This window comes from Neoarius graeffei, chromosome 5 (genome assembly GCF_027579695.1).
Source record: "Neoarius graeffei isolate fNeoGra1 chromosome 5, fNeoGra1.pri, whole genome shotgun sequence".
Classification (NCBI taxonomy): domain Eukaryota; kingdom Metazoa; phylum Chordata; class Actinopteri; order Siluriformes; family Ariidae; genus Neoarius; species Neoarius graeffei.
Window position 1 is genome coordinate 80,643,242 of NC_083573.1, and position 21,272 is coordinate 80,664,513.

The following is a 21,272-nucleotide window of genomic DNA, read 5'->3' on the forward strand; positions in this document are numbered from 1 at the left end:
GCAAGGAGAAAGCCACTGCTCTCCAAAAAGAACATTGCTGCTCGTCTGCAGTTTGCTAAAGATCACGTGGACAAGCCAGAAGGCTATTGGAAAAATGTTTTGTGGACGGATGAGACCAAAATAGAACTTTTTGGTTTAAATGAGAAGTGTTATGTTTGGAGAAAGGAAAAGAACCTTATCCTATCTATGAAACATGGTGGTGGTAGTATCATGGTTTGGGCCTGTTTTGCTGCATCTGGACCAGGATGGCTTGCCATCATTGATGGAACAATGAATTCTGAATTATACCAGCAAATTCTAAAGGAAAATGTCAGGACATCTGTCCATGAACTGAATCTCAAGAGAAGGTGGGTCATGCAGCAAGACAACGACCCTAAGCACACAAGTCGTTCTACCAAAGAATGGTTAAAGAAGAATAAAGTTAATGTTTTGGAATGGCCAAGTCAAAGTCCTGACCTTAATCCAATCGAAATGTTGTGGAAGGACCTGAAGCGAGCAGTTCATGTGAGAAAACCAACTAACATCCCAGAGTTGAAGCTGTTCTGTATGGAGGAACGGGCTAAAATTCCTCCAAGCTGGTGTGCAGGACTGATCAACAGTTACCAGAAACGTTTAGTTGCAGTTATTGCTGCACAAGGGGGGGTCACACCAGATACTGAAAGCAAAGGTTCACATACTTTTGCCACTCACAGATATGTAATATTGGATCATTTTCCTCAATAAATAAATGACCAAGTATAATATTTTTGTCTCATTTGTTTAACTGGGTTCTCTTTATCTACTTTTAGGACTTGTGTGAAAATCTGATGATGTTTTAGGTCATATTTATGCAGAAATATAGAAAATTCTAAAGGGTTCACAAACTTTCAAGCACCACTGTATGCGTGGAGGAGGACAGATTGCAGAATGTCAACAAAGCCAAGCCGAGGGACTGGAATCGGTGTTGGTAAACTAGCAAGGGTCGGGCGATTGACAAACAACATAACGTAGGAAAAACAAAGAGCGAAACCGCGGAGGAAATAGCAAATGGTCAGCGATATAAGAGGCAGTCAGAAAAGATACAAGGCTTGATATGAACTGAACTAACAGGATAATACTTCACAATGGTGTGTTTGTTAGGGGAGCTTAAATAGAGGAACAGGTCATTAAGGAAATGAGAGCCAGCTGAGATTCAGTAGGCTGGAGACAGAGAGCACTGTGTGTTTTGGGAGCTGTAGTCCAGAGTGTCCATGTTTGTAGTTCGTTCCTTCTCAGTAGGTTTACTGACAAATCTGCATGCAGTTTCATGAACATGAGATCCTTACTATAAGTTATTTTGTTACATTTTAAATCTTTACTTTAGAAAAACTTGTAATAAATCAAATTTATCAGGGGAAGGTTCAGACCCCAATTCAAGTCAAATCAAGTTTATTTTTATAGCGCTTTTAACAATAGACATTGTCGCAAAGAAGCTTTACAGAAATTTAAAGACTTTAAACATGAGCTAATTTTATCCCTAATCTATCCCCAATGAGCAAGCCTGTGGTAACGATGGCAAGGAAAAACTCCCTCAGATGACATGAGGAAGAAACCTCAAGAGGAACCAGACTCAAAAGGGAACCCATCCTCATTTTGGGTGATAACAGACATGATTATAAATAACTAGCTTCTATAACAGTGTCCTATATAGTCACAAAGGATAACTGTGAAACCAGGAAATTCATTATAGTTTTAATATGAAGTATGTTTTTTTGATGTTATAAACTGTTCATTGATGGAAACTTGAGTGCAAAACTGTTCATGACAACTGCAGTCCTAAAGTTAGCAAGTTAATTGTAGTCCTCAGCCATAAGAGCATTACTGTAAGTGTCCAGAGCCATCATCCAAGTGCGACTTTTGACTGTCCATATGGGGCCGTCCTCCACAGGAGCAATGCGATGAGACTCCAGTCAGACGCAGGGCATCAGGATGGATCAGGCAGGTCCGAGGAGCAGAAGAGGTCAGCATCTTGATCTCAGGATCAACATGTAACTCAGAGGGACAGACAGAGTGTGTGTGTGTGGGAGAGAGAGAGAGAGAGAGAGAGAGAGAGAAAGAAAACACAGGTTGTTAGGTATGCCCAATGTTACCTGATGAGTAAGAGCAAGACACATTTTGCACTGAATGCAAGCAGGGACTCCGGCAAAACTCACTATGACAGCATAACTAAAAGGGGAGAGCCAGAAGGTAACACAGGCATGAAGGCACCCTGGGACATAAAGCAGCCAGCCACTACACTATCAACAAACCCGAGTGAGTGAGTGAGTGAGTGAGTGAGTGAGTGAGTGGGGGGGGACTGGGGGACTGACAGCATCCATACATCCCAGTTTACCAAAACACTCTATGCCTGAGGACCCTCCAGATTTACTCCTTTATCTAATAAAACTATTAACAAAAGGCTTGACGAAACCGATATGTTTTCAGCTTAGACTTAAACACTGAGACTGTGTCTGAGTCCTGAACACTACTTGGAAGGCTGTTCCATAACTGTGGGGCTTTGTAAGAAAAGGCTCTGCCCCCTGATGTAGCTTTTACTATACGAGGTACCAGCAGATAGCCTGCACCTTTTGATCTAAATAGGCGTGGTGGGTCATAAAGGACCAGAAGTTAGCTCAGGTACTGTGGCGTAAGACCATTCAGTGCTTTAAAGGTCAATAGTAGTATTTTATAATTAATATAAATTTGATTGGGAGCTAATGCAGTGTGGATAAGACAGGGGTGATGTGGTCGTATCTTCTTGTTCTAGTAAGGACTCTTGCTGCTGCATTTTGAACTATGAGTAACTGGAGCTTGTTTATGCACTTATTGGAACATCCAGACTGTAACATATTACAATAATCCAACCTAGAGGTAACAAAGGCATGAAATATTTTTTTCCACATCATGTAGTGACATTATATTTCTTATCTTAGCAATATTTCTGAGATGAAAGAAAGCTATCCAGGTAATGTTATCAATATGAGTTTCAAAAGAAAGACTGGAGTCAATGATTCAAGATTCAAAGATTTTTTATTGTCAATTCACTATATATCCAGGACATATAGGAGAACTGAAATGCTGTTTCTCTCTCACCTTGTAAAAACAGATTAAAAAAATTATATTAAGAAAAAACAATATATATAAATATTTATAAATATAGATAATATAGGTAAAATACACTCTAAAATCAAACAATGAGGTCTTTTACTACTGCACATGAAGAAACAGAAAGGCCATCCAGAGTTACTGTGAAATCAGAAAACTTACTTCTAGCTGTATGTGGTCCTAGTACAAGTACTTCTGTCTTGTCAGAATTAAGCAGAAGGAAATTAATAAACATCCAGTGTCTAATGTCCTTTACACATTCTTCAATTCTTTTAAGCTGGTGTCTCTCATCTGGTTTAACAGTGGAAACTAATACCATGCTTACAAATAATATCACCCAGAGGTAACACACACACACATACTTATATATATAATATAGTTTGTGTATATATATATATATATATATATATATATATATATATATATATATATATATATATATATAAGCAGTGGGCCTAATACAGAACCTTGTGGAACACCAAAGTTTACCTCAATATGTCTAGAAAAATCACCATTTACATCAACATACTGATAACGATCGGTTAAATAAGAGCTGAGCCAGGAGGGGGCCATTCCCTTAACTCCCACAACATTTTCTAGTCTATCCAGGAGAATGGAATGATCAGTGGTGTCAAATGCTGCACTAAGGTCAAGCAATACAAGCAGGGAGACACAGCCCTGATCAGATGCCAACAGTAGGTAATTTACTACTTTAACCAGTGCTGTCTCTGTGCTATAATGAGGTCTAAATCCTGACTGATACATTTCATGGATGTTATTCCTATGTAAATATGAGCATAACTGCCATGCCACAGCTTTTTCTAGGATCTTGGAGATAAAGGGGAGGTTTGATGTTGGCCGATAATTGGACAGCTGACAGGGATCGAGGTCAGGTTTTTTAATCAGGGGTTTGATAACTGTTAGTTTAAAGGATTTGGGTACATAGCCAATTGTAACAGAAGAATTTATTATTTTTTAGAAGTGGTTCAATTACTTCTGGAATTATCTGTTTGAAAAGTTGTGTAGGTACGGGATCGAGTACACAAGTTGAGGATTTTGAGGAGATTAATGAAATTAGTTCGATTTATCTAAGGGGAAGTAAAACATTCTAATTGCTGATCTGATACAGTTATATTGTTAACTACAGGGTTACTTAAATTGCCACTTAAATTATCTGGCCTTAAATTAGTAGTTTGAATTTTTTGTTGGATATTTTCAATTTTGTCATTGAAAAAATTCATGAAGTCATTGCTACTACATATTGCAGGTATACATGTGTCTATAGAGGTCTTTCTCATCTCATCTCATTATCTCTAGCCACTTTATCCTGTTCTACAGGGTCGCAGGCAAGCTGGAGCCTATTCCAGCTGACTACGGGTGAAAGGTGGCGTATACCCTGGACAAGTCGCCAGGTCATCACAGGGCTATAGAGGTCTTTTTCCTGGTTAATTTTGCCACAGTATTAAATAGGAATCTAGGATTATTTTTGTTATCTTCTATTAGGGATGAGAGATTTGTTGATCTAGCAGCACTAAGAGCTTTTCTATACTTCAGGAAGCTTTCCTTCCAAGCTAATTTGAACGCTACCAATTTTGTTTGATGACATTTACGTTCCAATTTTTGAGTGGTCTGTTTTAAAGTGCGAGTGTCATCGTTATACCGGGGTGCATTTTTTTTTCTCTCTAATCATTTTCCTTTTAAGTGGAGCTACATTATCTAAAGTATAGTGGAATGTTGACTCTAAGCATTCAGTTGCCTGATCAAGTTCTGTGGGGCCTGACAGTGATCCAATCAAAATTGATAACTCTGGGAGATCATTTATAAAACTCTGTGCAGTAGTTGATATGAATGTACATTTAATACAGTAGCATGGTGAGGTGTGTATATTATTACTCAAACATATTTTGAATGAGATGAGATAATTTCAGACTGTGGAAGCATGACTATCTCATCTCATTATCTCTAGCAACTTTATCCTGTTCTACAGGGTCGCAGGCAAGCTGGAGCCTATCCCAGCTGACTACAGGCGAAAGGCGGGGTACACCCTGGACAAGTCACCAGGTCATCACAGGGCTGACACATAGACATAGACAACCATTCACACCTACAGTCAATTTAGAGTCACCAGTTAACCTAACCTGCATGTCTTTGGACTGTGGGGGAAACCGGAGCACCCGGAGGAAACCCATGCGGACACAGGGAGAACATGCAAACTCCGCACAGAAAGGCCCTCGCCGGCCACGGGGCTCGAACCTGGACCTTCTTACTGTGAGGCGACAGCGCTAACCACTACACCACCATACTGCCTAAGCATGACTATATTTTCTATATTTAACCTGAATGTTAGTATTAGATCGAGGATGTGACCACCATTATGGGTCGGTCCTATGACATTCTGATTAACCCCTCCTCAATCTAAAATGGACACGAATGCTGTTTTCAAAGGGTTATCAAAGTGAGTATTAAAATCTCCGACAACTAAAGCTTTGTCTAAGGAAATAACCGGATCTGAGATAAGATCTGCAAATTCAGAAAGAAACTCGGAATATGGCCCCGGGGGCCTGTAAATAATAAGTAACAGAATTGACTGGGTAGACTTATTTTCTGAGACTACATACATTATATATATATATATATATATATATATATATATATATATATATATATTTTTTTTTTTTTAAAGATTTTTTTTTTTTGAGGGGCGGCACGGTGGTGTAGTGGTTACCGCTGTCGCCTCACAGCAAGAAGGTCCGGGTTCGAGCCCCGTGGCCGGCGAGGGCCTTTCTGTGCAGAGTTTGCATGTTCTCTCCATGTCCACGTGGGTTTCCTCCGGGTGCTCCGGTTTCCCCCACAGTCCAAAAACATGCAGGTTAGGTTAACTGGTGACTCTAAATTGACCGTAGGTGTGAATGTGAGTGTGAATGGTTGTCTGTGTCTATGTGTCAGCCCTGTGATGACCTGGTGACTTGTCCAGGGTGTACCCTGCCTTTCGCCCATGGTCAGCTGGAATAGGCTCCAGCTTGCCTGCGACCCTGTAGAACAGGATAAAGCAGCTAGAGATAACGAGATGAGATTTTTTGGGGGGGTCTTTTTTCACCTTTTATTGGATAGGACAGTGTAGAGACAGGAAATGAGCTGGAGAGAGAGACGGGGCGGGATCGGGAAATGACCTTGGGTCGGAATCAAACCCGGGTCCCCGGATTTATGCCACGGCGCCCCCTACATACATTATATTAGTATGAAAAACTTCAAACATATTAAATTTATACCCAGGTTTTTGTATTATGCCTAGATAATCATTATAAATAACCGCAACTCCTCCTCCTCTGCCAGTTAGACGAGGCTGGCGTATATAACTGTATCCAGGAGGATTAGCTTCATTTAATGCTATATATTAATTTGACTTAATCCATGTTTCTGTTAAACACAGTACATTAAACTCCTGATCAGTAATAAGTTCATTAACAATTAGCACTTTAGATGTAAGAGATCTAATATTTAATAGCCCTACCTTTAGATCAAAGGTCCTAGGAGTGGCTGTACAGTCAGTATGATCTAATTTTATATTGATTAGGTTACTAGAACAAACTCTCTGAGTATTTCTACTTTTATGTTTAGCTCGGGGAACAGACACAGTCTCGATGTAGTGGAACCTGAGTAACGACTCTGCAGCTAGCAGACAGTCGGTTTAGCCTGTTCATCTGCTCCCTGGCCTTGGCTCTGGATTGTCAGAAGTTAACTAGGCCTATTCTGAGACTATGAGCTATGCCGCAAGAAATGAGAGCAGCACCTTCCTGTGTGGGATGGATACCGTCCTGCCCTAACAGGCCAGCAGTGCCCTCAAAGTTAGTCCAATTATCTATAAAACCCACACTGTTTTTAGAGCACCACCTGGACAAGCAGTAGTTCAGTGACCATAACCTGCTGTAAGCTACATCGCCACACTGCACTGGGACGGGGCCAGAGCATACTACAGCATTGGACATTGCCTTAGCTAATTTAAAGGATATACGCAGAACCTTTATTTTTAAATAAATTTCTGAGTGGATAGTATCTCCATCCTTGACTCTTGTATGCTGCATAAATGGGACTTTAAAAAATATATATTTTTGAGAGTTAAAATCGACCGCAAAGTTGGCATTTGAGCTGCCCCGCTGAGCTAGCCATCCCTGAATGTGTGACATCACAGCGGTAATCAGTTTTAAGGCTGAGGCCTTTGACAGCTACAGACCAAAGTCATATAAATAAAAATTTATCGTGAAAGTAAGAAATACCGTTACCAACTTGCTCAACTAAGACTGATTTGACTTCACTGATTGTGGGTTGACTCTCATTAAAACAGGATAAGTGTTATAACTTGTGCAACATACATGTACATGCATGCATTTTCACTGATAAAATGTAAAAGGCAAATTAAATCATCAGATGAACTGAGACAATCACATTCTGAAGCAAATTAAATAATCTTATACCGGTAACTTAAACACACAATACAAGTTACATGTATTAATCTAAATGCAGGTAAACAATGAGTGCTGTTTTTGTTGTTTTATATCCAAATGAGAATCGGAGCTTACCCGTCTGTGTTCTCACTTCTTGAAGGCTGATCTTGTGGTCGATTGTTTTGAAACAATCTGACTTTCAGTTGTTTGTTCAGTTCTCCGTTCATTCACTTCTTCCACGTGAGGGCGAGATGGCAGCAATATCCAGTTTAGAAATCAGGCGGCTGCTCCACTCATTCTCCATTCTCTCCATACTGACTACTCCACCAATACTGCTCGGCTCAGGCAATTACTAAAACCCAGGACAGAATAGGATGTCACTGGTTTTAGCAACAACCGCGAGGAGGTCACTGCCCGAGCGATATGTCCCGTACCATTCCGTCCCGGGTTTTACCAACAACCCTCGGCTCATGCTCCGGGAGAACTGGTGCAACTGAACTCACTTGAAAATAAATAAATACTTTCCTTTTCTTGTTTTCTTTTTCTTTAATTGTTGGTACTGCACCCTCTTTCAATACGGGCTTATAGCCAATGCTCCTCAACAGATCAGAGGTCTTGTATGAGTCTTCAGTAAAATGTGCAGAGCAGAGGAGAGACCACTTCGTAGGTGTCCAATGTGCCCATGAACTTCTCACAAAACGCATCCAAATTTTTGCAGTTTGAACATTCTTGGGCCTGAATGCAACATAAATCCACCTTCTGTTGTGTTGCTGCACCAGCCAGCAACACATCTACGTGGCATGGCGATAAATTAGCTCAAAATGCAGGATCGGAGTTGCAGTCAGCTCTGTGTTTTAGTATAGCAGAAATGGCGATGAGACCGATAGACTTCCTGCTGTGACGTTACGGATGTCAAGGTCCTTCACTCAGACCACTACCTATATGAATCACTCATTGTAAAAATTACTATATTAGATTTATTGTTAATGCTTAAAACTATTCCTATGCCATTCTTGAGATCTCAAGTCATTTATAAATGAAAATGAGGCCATGGCTCTGCGTATACACTACCGTTCAAAAGTTTGGGGTCACTTTGAAATTTCCTTATTTTTGAAAGAAAAACACTGTTCTTTTCAATGAAGATCACTTTAAACTAATCACAAATACACTCTATACATTGCTAATGTGGTAAATGACTATTCTAGCTGCAAATGTCTGGTTTTTGGTGCAATATCTACATAGGTGTATAGAGGCCCATTTCCAGCAACTATCACTCCAGTGTTCTAATGGTACAATGTGTTTGCTCATTGCCTCAGAAGGCTAATGGATGATTAGAAAACCCTTGTACAATCATGTTAGCACAGCTGAAAACAGTTTAGCTCTTTAGAGAAGCTATAAAACTGACCTTCCTTTGAGCAGATTGAGTTTCTGGAGCATCACATTTGTGGGGTTGATGAAATGCTCAAAATGGCCAGAAAAATGTCTTGACTATATTTTCTATTAATTTTACAACTTATGGTGGTAAATAAAAGTGTGACTTTTCATGGAAAACACAAAATTGTGTGGGTGACCCCAAACTTTTGAACGGTAGTGTACGTATGCTTTAAACACCTCTCCAAAGTTACTCTTGGTAACCTCAGACTGCCAAAGGTGTATATAATTCGCTCCTACATGGATAACTATCTTTGAGAACCTGTGCAGGCCTAGGACCCTATATATACTGTGTGTGTGTGTGTGTGTGTGTGTGTGTGTGTGTGTGTGTATAAAAAAAAAATCTCCTTCTCACCCCCGGCGGGGGGGGGGGGGGGGGTGGTATCCATGTCATCCTCAAGCTCGGGTCCTCTACCAGAGGCCTGGGAGTTTGAGGGTTCTGCGCAGTATCTTCGATGTTCCTAGGACTGCGCTCTTCTGGACTGAGGCTTCAGATGTTGTTCCTGGGATTTGCTGGAGCCACTCTCCCAGTTTGGGGGTTACTGCCCCAAGTGCCCCCACTACCACAGGGACCACGCAACCCTTGACCTTCCACATCCGTTCCAGCTTCTCTTTCAACCCTTGATACTTCTCAAGTTTCTCATGTTCCTTCTTCCTGATGTTGGCGTCAGCTGGGATCGCCACATCTATCACCACCGCCCTCTTCTGCTCTTTGTCCACCACCACTATGTCCGGTTGGTTAGCCAGGATCTGTTTGTCAGTCTGGAAGCTGAAGTCCCACAGAACCTTGGCCCTGTTGTTCTCAGCCACCTTCTGTGGTATGGCCCATTGGGACTTGGGTACTTCTATTCCATACTGGTTGCAGATGTTCCTGTATACTATCCCAGCCACTTGGTTGTGCCTCTACATGTACGCTGATCCAGCTAGCATCTTACACCCTGCTACTATGTACTGGACTGTTTCAGGGGCTTCTTTGCACAGTCTGCATCTTGGGTCTGATCTACTCTGGTAGATCCTGGCCTCTATGGCTCTTGTGCTTATGGCCTGTTCTTGTGCTGCCATGATTAGTGCCTCTGTGCTGTCTGTCAGTCCTGCATTATCCAGCCACTGGTAGGATTTCTTGATATCAGCCATTTCCTCTATCTGACGGTGGTATATGCCATGTAGGGGTTTGTCCCTCCAGGTTGTCTGTTCCTCCTCCTCCTCTGCACTCTCATCAGGGTTCTGCTGCCTGAGACATTCACTTAGCAGTTCATCCTTTGGGGCCATCTTTCTGATGTATTCTCGGATTTTCGATGTTTCATCCTGGACCGTGGTCTTGATGCTCACTAGCCCTCAGCCTCCCTCTTTCCGCTTAGTGTATAGTCTCAGGGTGCTGGACTTGGGGTGGAACCCTCCATGCATAGTGAGGAGCTTTCTAGTCTTGATATCTGTGGCTTCTATCTCCTCCTTTGGCCAGTTTATGATACCAGCGGGGTATCTGATGACTGGTAGTGCATACATGTTGATGGCTCGGACCTTGTTCTTACCATTCAGCTGACTTTTCAGGACCTGCCTTACTCTCTGGAGGTATTTGGCTGTGGTTGACTTCCTTGTGGCCTCTTCATGGTTTCCATTAGCCTGTGGGATGCCAAGGTACTTGTAGCTGTCTTGGATATCACCTATGTTGTCCTCTGGTAGGTCAATCCCCTCAGTCCGGATCATCTTGCCTCTCTTTGAGACCATCCGGCCACACTTGTCCAATCCGAATGACATTCCTATGTCATTGCTGTAGATCCGGGTGGTGTGGATCAGTGAGTCTATTTCTCGCTCGTTCCTGGCATACAGCTTGATGTCATCCATGTAGAGCAGGTGGCTGATTGTTGCCCCACTACGGAATCGGTACCCGTAGCCGCTCTTCATGATGATCTGACTGAGGGGGTTCAGGCCTATGCAGAACAGCAGTGGTGATAGCGCATCTCCTTGGTATATGCCGCACTTGATGTTGACTTGGGCAATGGGTTTTGAGTTGGCCTCTAGGGTTGTCTTCCACATTTCCATTGAGTTCTGGATGAAGGTCCTTAGGTTCCTGTTGATCTTGTACAGTTCCAGACATTCCAATATCCATGTGTGTGGTATTGAGTCGTAGGCTTTCTTGTAGTCAATCCAGGCAGTGCACAGGTTGGTCTGTCTCTTCTTACAGTCTCGGGCGACTGTTCTATCAACCAGTAACTGGTGCTTGGCTCCTCTGGTGTTACTGCCAATTCCTTTCTGTGCCTTGCTTATGTATTGAGCCACATGCTTACTCATTTTTGCCGCAATGATGCCTGACAGGGCCTTCCATGTTGTGCAGAGACAGGTAATTGGCCGATAGTTGGATGGGACGGGTCCCTTCTGGGGGTCCTTCATGATTAGGACTGTCCTGCCTTGGGTTAGCCATTCTGGGTGGGTCCCATCCCTCAGCAGCTGGTTCATCTGTGCTGCTAGGCATTCATGGAGTGCAGTTAGCTTCTTCAGCCAGTACGTATGGATCATATCGGGGCCTGGTGCTGTCCAGCTCTTCATCTTTGACACTCTTTCTTGGACGTCTGCCATTGAGATGGTTACTGGTTCTTGTTCTGGGAGGTTGCTGTGGTCAGCTATTAGGTCCACTAACCGTTGGGCATCAGTGTTGTGTGATGCCTTTCTTTCCCATATGTCTTTCCAGTATTTTTCCACCTCAGCTCTTGGTGGGTCTGACCGGTTGTTGTTTCCCTGCCACTGAGAGTACACCTTGGCTGGTTCAGTGGAGAACAGCTTGTTTATTCTCCTGGCCTCTCCCTCCTTGGTGTATCTCTTCAACCGGGTGGCCAGAGCTGTTAGTCGCTGTTTGGCAGTTTCGAGTGCCTCTGGTATGGAGAGTGAGTTGTACTTCCTGGGTGCCCCTTTATTCACCATGTTCCCTTTCTGTAGTTCAGCTAGCTGGCTAACTTCTCTCTGTGCTGCCTTTATCTTGGCCTCTAATTGTCTTTTCCATGGTGGATACTGTTTGTTATGTCCCGAGCCCACCTTGTGTCCAAGCATCTCCATGATTACTGTTGCTGTACTGTGTATCAGCTTGTTGGTCTCAGTGATGGTTCTTGTGGAGATTGCCTTCAGAGCAGCATTCACATCTACTAGTAGATCTTCTGAAGGTACTTGGCAACTCAGCTTCGGTATTCGTCGGGGGCTCCAGGTTTCCAGTTGGGTCACAAGCAGCTCTTGTGTTGAGGCTTGGTACCCAATCTCTGGTTGTGGGGATGATGATGACATCTCCCTGCTGACCTATCTTCCTGGCTCCCCCTTGCCGTAGCATCATTGTTGTATTTCATTAATCTCTAGTTGTGATAGTAGATTTCGATTACGGATGTTGGAACACTGGGCTAATAGCTGTTTCTTTGTTAGCCTTGATTGTGGGTTTCGAAGTATCCAATGGTCCCACATTCGCTGCATGTATCCCCTCTCTCTGGGATTGCTTGTATAGTAGCATTATATATAGTGTGTGTGTGCTTGTGTGTATGTGAACAGTGGAGCAAATTTCCTATGTATTTTCATTATATTTAAAATTATATTTATAATGGCAAGTAATTTTATCATAATTTACCCCATAATCAATTAATTTTTTTTTTGAGTGTGTGGGATGAGGGACCAACTTACAATTACCAGAACTGTGATGTAAAATGTGATACATTTTAAAGGAGTTAAAGGAGACCTCTGTCATATACAGTGTCTTGCAAAAGTATTCATCTCCCTTTGTGTTTGACCTGTTTTGTTGCATTACAAGCTGGAATTAAAATGGCTTTGCGGGGGTTTAGTGCCACTGGATTTACACAACATGCCTACAATTTAAAGGTGAAAATTGTTGTTTTATTGTGACACAAACAATAATATTAAGATGAAAAAACAGAAATCTGGAGTGTGCATAGGTATTCTCCCCAAAAGGCAATACTTTGTAGAGCCACCTTTTGCTGCAATTACAGCTGCAAGTCTCTTGGGATATGTATCTATTAGCTTAGCACATCTAGCCACTGGGATTTTTGCCCATTCCTCAAGGCAAAACTGCTCCAACTCCTTCAAGTTAGATGGGTTGCGTTGGTGTACAGCAATCTTCAATTTATGCCACAGATTCTCAATTGGATTGAGGTCTGAGCTTTGATTAGGCCATTCCAAGACATTTAAATGTTTCCCTTTAAACCACTCCAGTGTAGCTTTAGCAATATGTTTAGGGTCATTGTCCTGCTAGAATGTGAACCTTTGTCCCAGTCTCAAACCTCTGGGTGACTAAAACAGATTTTCCTCCAGAATTACCCTGTATTTAGTGCCATCCATCGTTCCTTCAGTCCTGACCAGCTTTCCTGTCCCTGCAGCTGAAGAACATCCCCACAGCATGATGCTGCCACCATCATGCTTCACTGTAAGAATGGTGTTCTCAGGGTGTTGGGTTTGCACCACACATGGCATTTCCCATGATGGCCAAAAAGTTCAATTTTTGTCTCATTTGACCAGAGAATCTTCTTCCATATGTTTGGGGAGTCTGCCACATGCTGCTGGGTAAACTCCAAACATGTTTTCTTAAGCAATTACTTTTTTCTGGCCACTCTTCCATAAAGCTCCACTCTGTGGAGTGTATGGTTTAAAGTGGTCCTATGGACAGATACTCCCATCTCCGCTGTGGATCTTTGCAGCTCCTTCAGTGTTATCTTTGGTGTCTTTGTTGCATCTCTGATTAATGCCCTCCTTGCCTGGTCTGTGAGTGTTGGTGGGCAGCCTTCTCTTGTCAGGTTTGTAGTGGTGCCATATTCTTTCCATTTTGCTGTTATGGATTTAATGGTGCTCCCTGGGATATTCAAAATTTGGGATATTTTTTTATAACCCAACCCTGATCTATACTTCTTTAGAACTTTGTCTCTAACCTGTTTGGAGTGCTCCTTGGTTTTCATGTTGCTTGCTTAGTAGTGTTGCAGAGTCAGGATCCTTCCACAATAGGTTGATTTATACAGACATCATGTGACAGATCATGTGACACTTTGATTGCACACCGGTGGATCTTAATCAACTAATTATGTGACTTATGAAGTGAATTGGTTGGACCAGCTCTTATTTAGGGATTTCATACGAAAGGGGGTGAATACCTATGCACACTCCAGATTTCTGTTTTTTTCATCTTAATTATTGTTTGTGTCACAATGAAACAACAATTTGCACCTTTAAAGTGGTAGGCATGTTGTGTAAATCAAATGGCGCTACCCCCCCAAAAAATCCATTTTAATTCCAGCTTGTAATGTGACAAAACAGTACAAACACAAAGGGAGATGAATACTTTTGCAAGACACTGCATCTAGTGTTCACTTATTCTGCAGCACAATATTGTACCTCTATTTTTTGGTAAAACTCAAGATTTTTATTGCTGTGCTTATTTCCATGTTCTCTCACTACAGAACAGTGCATGCTTTAATCAAACATGTAATACATCTCACGGCTTTTAAACCAACCAACCAACCAACCAACCAACCAACCACTTTATCCAGGTCAGGATTCTCATAGATCTAGAGTCTATCCTGGGAACACTAGGCTTGAACACCTCATGGATGTGATGCTGCACTCACGTACATTCAAAACCAGGGCAATTTAGTGTAGCCAGTCCACCTACTGGCATGTTTTTGGGAGGCAAGGAGAAGCTTTAGAACTTGGTGCAAACCAACACAGTCACATTAAGGACATGTGAACCTCCACACAGATACTAATGATTGATTTCAGGACCCTAGAAGTGTGAGATGGCAACAGTACACCATCATGCCACCATCTAGCAAAAAATATAATTATACAGTCTTCCCCCCAAATCACTTGCAGTTCTACAGAGGTACTGGCACCTTGAAAGTATATCATAAGGAGGGGTTTCCCCAGTATTCAAACAAGAAATCTCACTCTAGAGATTATTGACTAACATCTGATACATTTGTTGTAAATATGAAATGCATACAGTCGGGGTTCTTGTTTTTTTTTCTTCCAGTTCATTGAGTCACTGTATCCTTGACTTGATCTCAGAATGCAGTCATAACAAAAACCCACTTTTCTTGCAAAATTGTGCTGTGGCATAGTTTATTTCATTGAGCTTCTAATAGAGAGAAATAAAAGTAGTAGATCAGATAACCTCGAGTTGTGAATGTTGGGTGGACACCTTCCTTTTTTAGAAGTTGTGGGACAATTAAAAGCCCATAAAACCGCACAATCTGCATGTAAAACAAAGGCATTAGATAACTAGGTTATTTTAGACTATTTTACTTTCATGTGGCCTCTTGGTTTTCGTGATGAGGTTTTATAGCCGAGGAGTACTCGTAATGCAGGCTCAGTACACACACCAAAAAAACAAGGAATACAGGACTGTAAAAGCATTCATCATCTCCCCCACACTCACAACATGGAAATTACTGAAATGCATAAACATACATAAAACAAATTCATAAATCCTATTTTCACATCCTTCCTTTTCATGCGTCGACAAATTGTTTAAAATTCAGCCTTGAGTAACACATTAAAGTCACATAAATTTCGATAAAGTGCAAAGCCAGACAACAAATGTATATAAAGTGTCTGGCTAGTAAATTCTTCTGACAGTTTAGATTAATCTTGTTATAAAGAAAAGACAGTCAAAACAGGGAAAATTGCACACACTGACACAATTACGGTTCATTGTTATGGATGCTCTGGGCTCAGCTTTTTTTTTTCTGCTGCTTTAATCTCAAATTGACCACTATAAGGCATTTTAGTTGTATCCATTTGTCATTTTGCACCTGTGTTAATAATCCTGTAAAACTAAGACTATAACCACTTTACTGGTGTAAAATAACAGATTACTTGTCTTTGAAGATTTTAAGGAGCCAAGCAGACAAGGTACTGGATTGCACAATTAATTTCTGCTCTTGCCAATTCAGCATACACAACTCTGCTGTTTGAAATTTAGAGCATTGTGGCACCACACAGAGGATTTCAAACACTCATACGTACCTCATGTCTTTATGTATTTTTATGTGAATAATAATTAATTGTCCATTAAAAGGTTTGAAAAATATGAAAAAGGGCACACTAATTAATAGTTATTTCCTGATTCCTAATACTGATTGCATACTGATACTGACATACCCAAAATAAACAAGCAAACTTTCCACAATTGTCTATTGCTGAGTTATGTAGCATTATATGGACAAAAATAGTCTATGTTTGGAATAAAAACTTTTTTGTATAAAACTTAACTGCTTTAGGCTAATATCATCCCCAATACTGATACCATCACATCATTGCGTGCCTACAAAAGAACAAATACCATTTGTGTTTGATGTATTTTAACAGCTGGATATAGAAAAATACATATTTGACTCAGAATTTTAAATCTAAATTAAAATTATTTATACCACAGTGCTGTTTTCAGTTCTCAATGCTGATTGGTCAGAAGGTGTTGATTAATTTTATAACAGCTCAGCTCTGACATTAGTGCAGCTACAAATCACAGGTTTATATTAATGTGCCCTTTCTAATAGGTTATTGTTTCAATAGTAATGGCTAATTTAAAGGGAATTGTATGATGGACTCTAAGCATAATCTAAATCTAATAATAAACAGATTAAAACGTTATTTAACAAAGTAAAATGTTTAATTATTTATATGGTGACTTTATATTTTATATTATAGATTATATTTAGATTTAGATTATATTTTTGGAAAGAGTCTCCAGTGTCAGAGCACTGTAACAGTCAGAAGTAAAACTTTCTGCAATAAGAAAGTCAAACAACAGAGGGCACTGTGCTTTGTGAGTTCTTGGCAACAAGCTGCATATATATTTTTTAAGACAGCTTATTAACTTCAAGAGAAAGTGAGGAAAAGGCTATTATTGGCTATTGTAATGTAAGTGAAAACAGGAACTAACTTGTTTTACAATCATACATAAAATACATAAAATGTACCTGAAAAATATTTGAAAAATAAAAAACAGCTAATTTATCAGATCAGGAGGGGTTGCAGATGGACGTAATCACAGGAAGACATTTATTTACAGGCATGCGTACATATGGAAACGTGAGGCAAAGACAGTCACAAAAACAAACAAAACAGAAAACAAAGTCATAAGCCAGAGTAACAAAAAACCTGGCTTGGTAACATGGAGAACATGAGCTGTGAGAGATGAGACTACTTTGTGCCTTCTTTGTGTTGCCAGAGTCCTTATATGAGCATACTGATTGTGCTCAAAACAGCAACAGGTGAATCCAATCCTAATTGGTCCTTATGGTGTGTGCAATGCACTCCGTGCATGTGGACAAGAGCAGCCACTCATGCCGAGCCAATCTCAAGCACGTGCAGATGTTACACAACCAAACAACTGTAGTCGTTGGCAGATTATTTTGGTATATGAGTGCACGTAGATGTGACAGAACCCCTTGAAAGAGCTCCCTCTGGGAGCTAAAAACCTCCTTGGTCAGCCCTGGGGCTAAGGATCTGGCACTAGAAAACATCCCCTTGGCACTCTGCTCTGGCTCTGGATGGATGTGGCACCAGAACCTGGACTTGAACAGGGGCAAGGATGCAAGTGGAGGCTTTGGTTTGGGCTTGGACACAAACATGGACATGAGGATGGTCGGGGGTTCTGGCATAGACACAAGACAAGATAAGATGACCTTTTATTATCCCACAAGGGGAAATTTACATTGTTACAGCAGCAAATGAGCAGCAAAATATAGAAAGAAAAAAAGGCAGTGAAGGAATAGTGCAAAAAGTACTAAGTATACAAAAAAAGTATATATAAAAAGAAATAAACTACAAATTTAAAGATAAAATTAACAAATTTGCATAAATTAACAGGTTTGCAGATATACAGTGAACATAAGTGTATTACACAGGTGGTATTGCACGTGTAAGTATTGCACAGGTAGTATTACCAGTACTACACAGGTAGTATTGCACAAGTAGATATATTGCACAGGAGCCATTTTAACAGTGTGTAGCTAGCAGTTCGTTGTAAAGTACTGATGCTGATAGTGAACACAGTATACATTCAGAGGGGTTTCTATGGATGTAGAAGTGATCTGGGCAGTATTGTTCATTATTGTGAGGAGTGTCTGGTGCTATGCTTGGTAAGATGCCGGTTGTACAGTCTCACAGCAGTAGGGAGGAAGGAGTTGCTATAGCTTTCTTTAACACGCCACAGATGGAGGAGCCAGTCACTGAAGGAGCTGCCTAGTGCTGCTACTGTCTCCTGCAGTGGATGGGAGGTGTTCGCCATTAAGGATGACAACTTGACCAACGTCCTCCTCTCCCCCACTATGTCCACTGAGTCCAGTACACAGCCCAAGATAGATCCTGCCTTCCTAATCAGACATGGGTTTAGCCATAGATTAACAGAGACACGGGCTTGAGCGTGGGTTCCCGCATAGATTTAGACATGGTCATGAGCTCAGGCATAGACCCGGACGTGGGCTCAGGCTTAAATTTGGGCATGGACATGGGCTCAGACATAAATTTGGGCATGGACATGGGCTCAGACATAGGCCCAGATACGGGCTCCACACTTTACATGGATTCAGGCATAGATATGAATTCAGGCATAGGCATGGGCTTGAGAATGAGCATGGACCCTGGTGTCAGCATGGGCATGGATTTGAACACGGGCATAGACTCAGGCATCAGGTGTGTACTCTCGCTTAGACTCTGATCTTGGCCTGGACATGAGCTTGAACTCTGACCTTGGGATGGACATGGCCTTGGACATAGGCTTGTACTCAGGCATATACATGGACTTAAACATGGGTTTGGACTTTGATTTTAGTATGGGCTCTGGCATTAGCATGGACTTGGATATGGGCTTAGATTTTGATCTTGGCATGAGTTTGGTTTGAGCGAAGAGCTCGGCCCCACTGAAGCCAGGTGGCAGAGTGACAACATCTTTGGAGCCAGGTGGCAAAGTGAAGAGCTCTTATCCACTGAAGCCAGGCTTATATATATATATATATATATATATATATATATATATATATATATATATATATATATGAACTTACTGTGTTTTAGTTTACTTAACTTTGGTAATAATTGTTTAATACACTATATTTTATTAATTTTATTAATGATGTATATTTGGGGGCGGCACGGTGGTGTAGTGGTTAGCACTGTTGCCTCACAGCAAGAAAGTCCGGGTTCGAGCCCCGTGGCTGGTGAGGGCCTTTCTGTGCGGAGTTTGCATGTTCTCCCTGTGGGTTTCCTCTGGGTGCTCCAGTTTCCCCCACAGTCCAAAGACATGCAGGTTAGGTTAACTGGTGACTCTAAATTGACCGTAGGTGTGAATGTGAGTGTGAATGGTTGTCTGTGTCTATGTGTCAGCCCTGTGATGACCTGGCAACTTGTCCAGGGTGTACCCTGCCTTTCGCCCGTAGTCAGTTGGGATAGGCTCCAGCTTGCCTGCGACCCTGTAGAACAGGATAAAGCAGCTAGAGATAATGAGATGAGATGAGAAATTCAATGTGTCATTTTTTCTGTACATACTAAAATGCAGACTGTGGTACAAGTGCTGTAAAAGAGACTATCTGCCAAATGACCAGTAGCGAGTTGTAGGAAGAACAGATGGAGCAGTAATTATACACAGTAGTACACAGATTTAAAAACACTGCTGACAAACCATTTAATTAAAAGTGCAATGATACTGGCATCATAATTATTAATACATACGGAATACCAACAATAATAATTCAAAATGAGTAACCGTGAATTACTTAAAATGGTATTATATAAAGAGAACACGTGGTCTCCTCAGAGAGACAGCTGAGGTCATTGAGGCTATATACTTGTCTAATTGGACAACCCTTCTTTCAGAAGGTACTTTTGGCATGTGGATAATCTGAGTTCTTACCATTTTTAGTGCAGTGATATTTAGCAGGTGTTGCTTGTTGATCAGGACCTCCTGCTCAGGATTAATGTAGTACGGTTTGCTATATAGGTTGATGTTGGCCCTGCATCTGTATAGGAAATCATTTGCAGCCTAGCGTTTGAGACCTTCTGTGTAGACAAGTTGGATTTTAATCCAGTTCCAACTCTCAGCACACCTGTGCCATACAAACCCCTCAATAAATATGTCTGGTGTATGAGAGCAGACCAAATGGTCTGCTTATATTTTCTGGGTTATAGACACTGAGGGCTGGGCTGAGAAACTCAGGTTTAGACAGTTTGTTGAAAGAATCAGGCCAAGCCTCACTGAGCTTTCTTTATGAAGCTGTATTATGCAGTGGAACTGGGGTGCAATTATAAAACCCTGTTTGCCTGCCAAAATCAATGTTTGTCCCTATGTAATAGAAATACACAAAAATGGTTGTAAATACATAGGAGCTGAATGCCACACCATTTGTCACTTTCAAAAGACTTTAAAGCAACTGCAGGTAGGACTCCAAGACTTTGTGTTTGTTTGACATCATATTACATTTGACAGCAAAGAAAAAAAAAATCTATCTGCAGTCTTCAGTCTGAATATTCCCTCATTTTTTAGGCTTACAGGCATGTCTTTGTGTTGAAAGTTCTAGACTCAGTTTTTCTTTATCTCTCTCTTCTACTTCTACACCTCTACTTAAGACAAATAGCAATTTTGGAACTACACATAGGTAATTTATATTATCTAAATAGAGAGCCCTGAAAATCAACTTTTTCCACAGAAACATTGACAGACTGCAACTTTTGGACTTACAGTAATGCTGCCTTCACATGCTATTGGAATTATGATAAATGCGAGTTGCATGACTTGAAAGTTGGACATGAATCCCCCTTCAACTTGGACTCTCAATTGGGAATGTCAGAAATAATTTTGATACCCGAATTCCTGAGTTGGGATAACCTTCAGCCTTTCAAAATGCCGGAGGAGAGGACATTTTGCTCCAACAACAAAGTACTTGTCAGTAATATGCACAGGTTCAGTGCAGCCTTCAAACATGGCCACAATGGACGACAACACCCAACAACACCTGTCCTCCCCGGAATACTAGATGCACCTGTTTCCTGTTTCCTAATCACCCACACACCTATATAAGCTTCAGACAAACAAACCGACAATGCTCAGTGGTCCGACCTGACATTACTGAGCCTTGATTTCCTGTTTTCTTACTCTCATTACTCTGACCTTGTTTCCATCTATTCCTGACCTCGATTTAGTTTAGTCTCCAATATCCTGTTTGCACATCAACCGACCTTAGCCTGATCCTGACTATGCTTCCTGGATTACGTCTTGGATTTGGTTACCAGTTTTCCAACGTACCCACTCTCCCCTGCATCAGC

General features: G+C 41.3%; 1 protein-coding gene across 1 annotated transcript in view; it reads left to right on the top strand.

Moving 5' to 3' along the window:
• The window catches only part of si:dkey-225n22.4 (collagen alpha-1(XXI) chain), a 122,419-nt gene that overhangs the window by 38,128 nt on the left and 63,019 nt on the right, over positions 1-21,272 (top strand). The gene's annotated exons all lie outside the window — the stretch shown is intronic.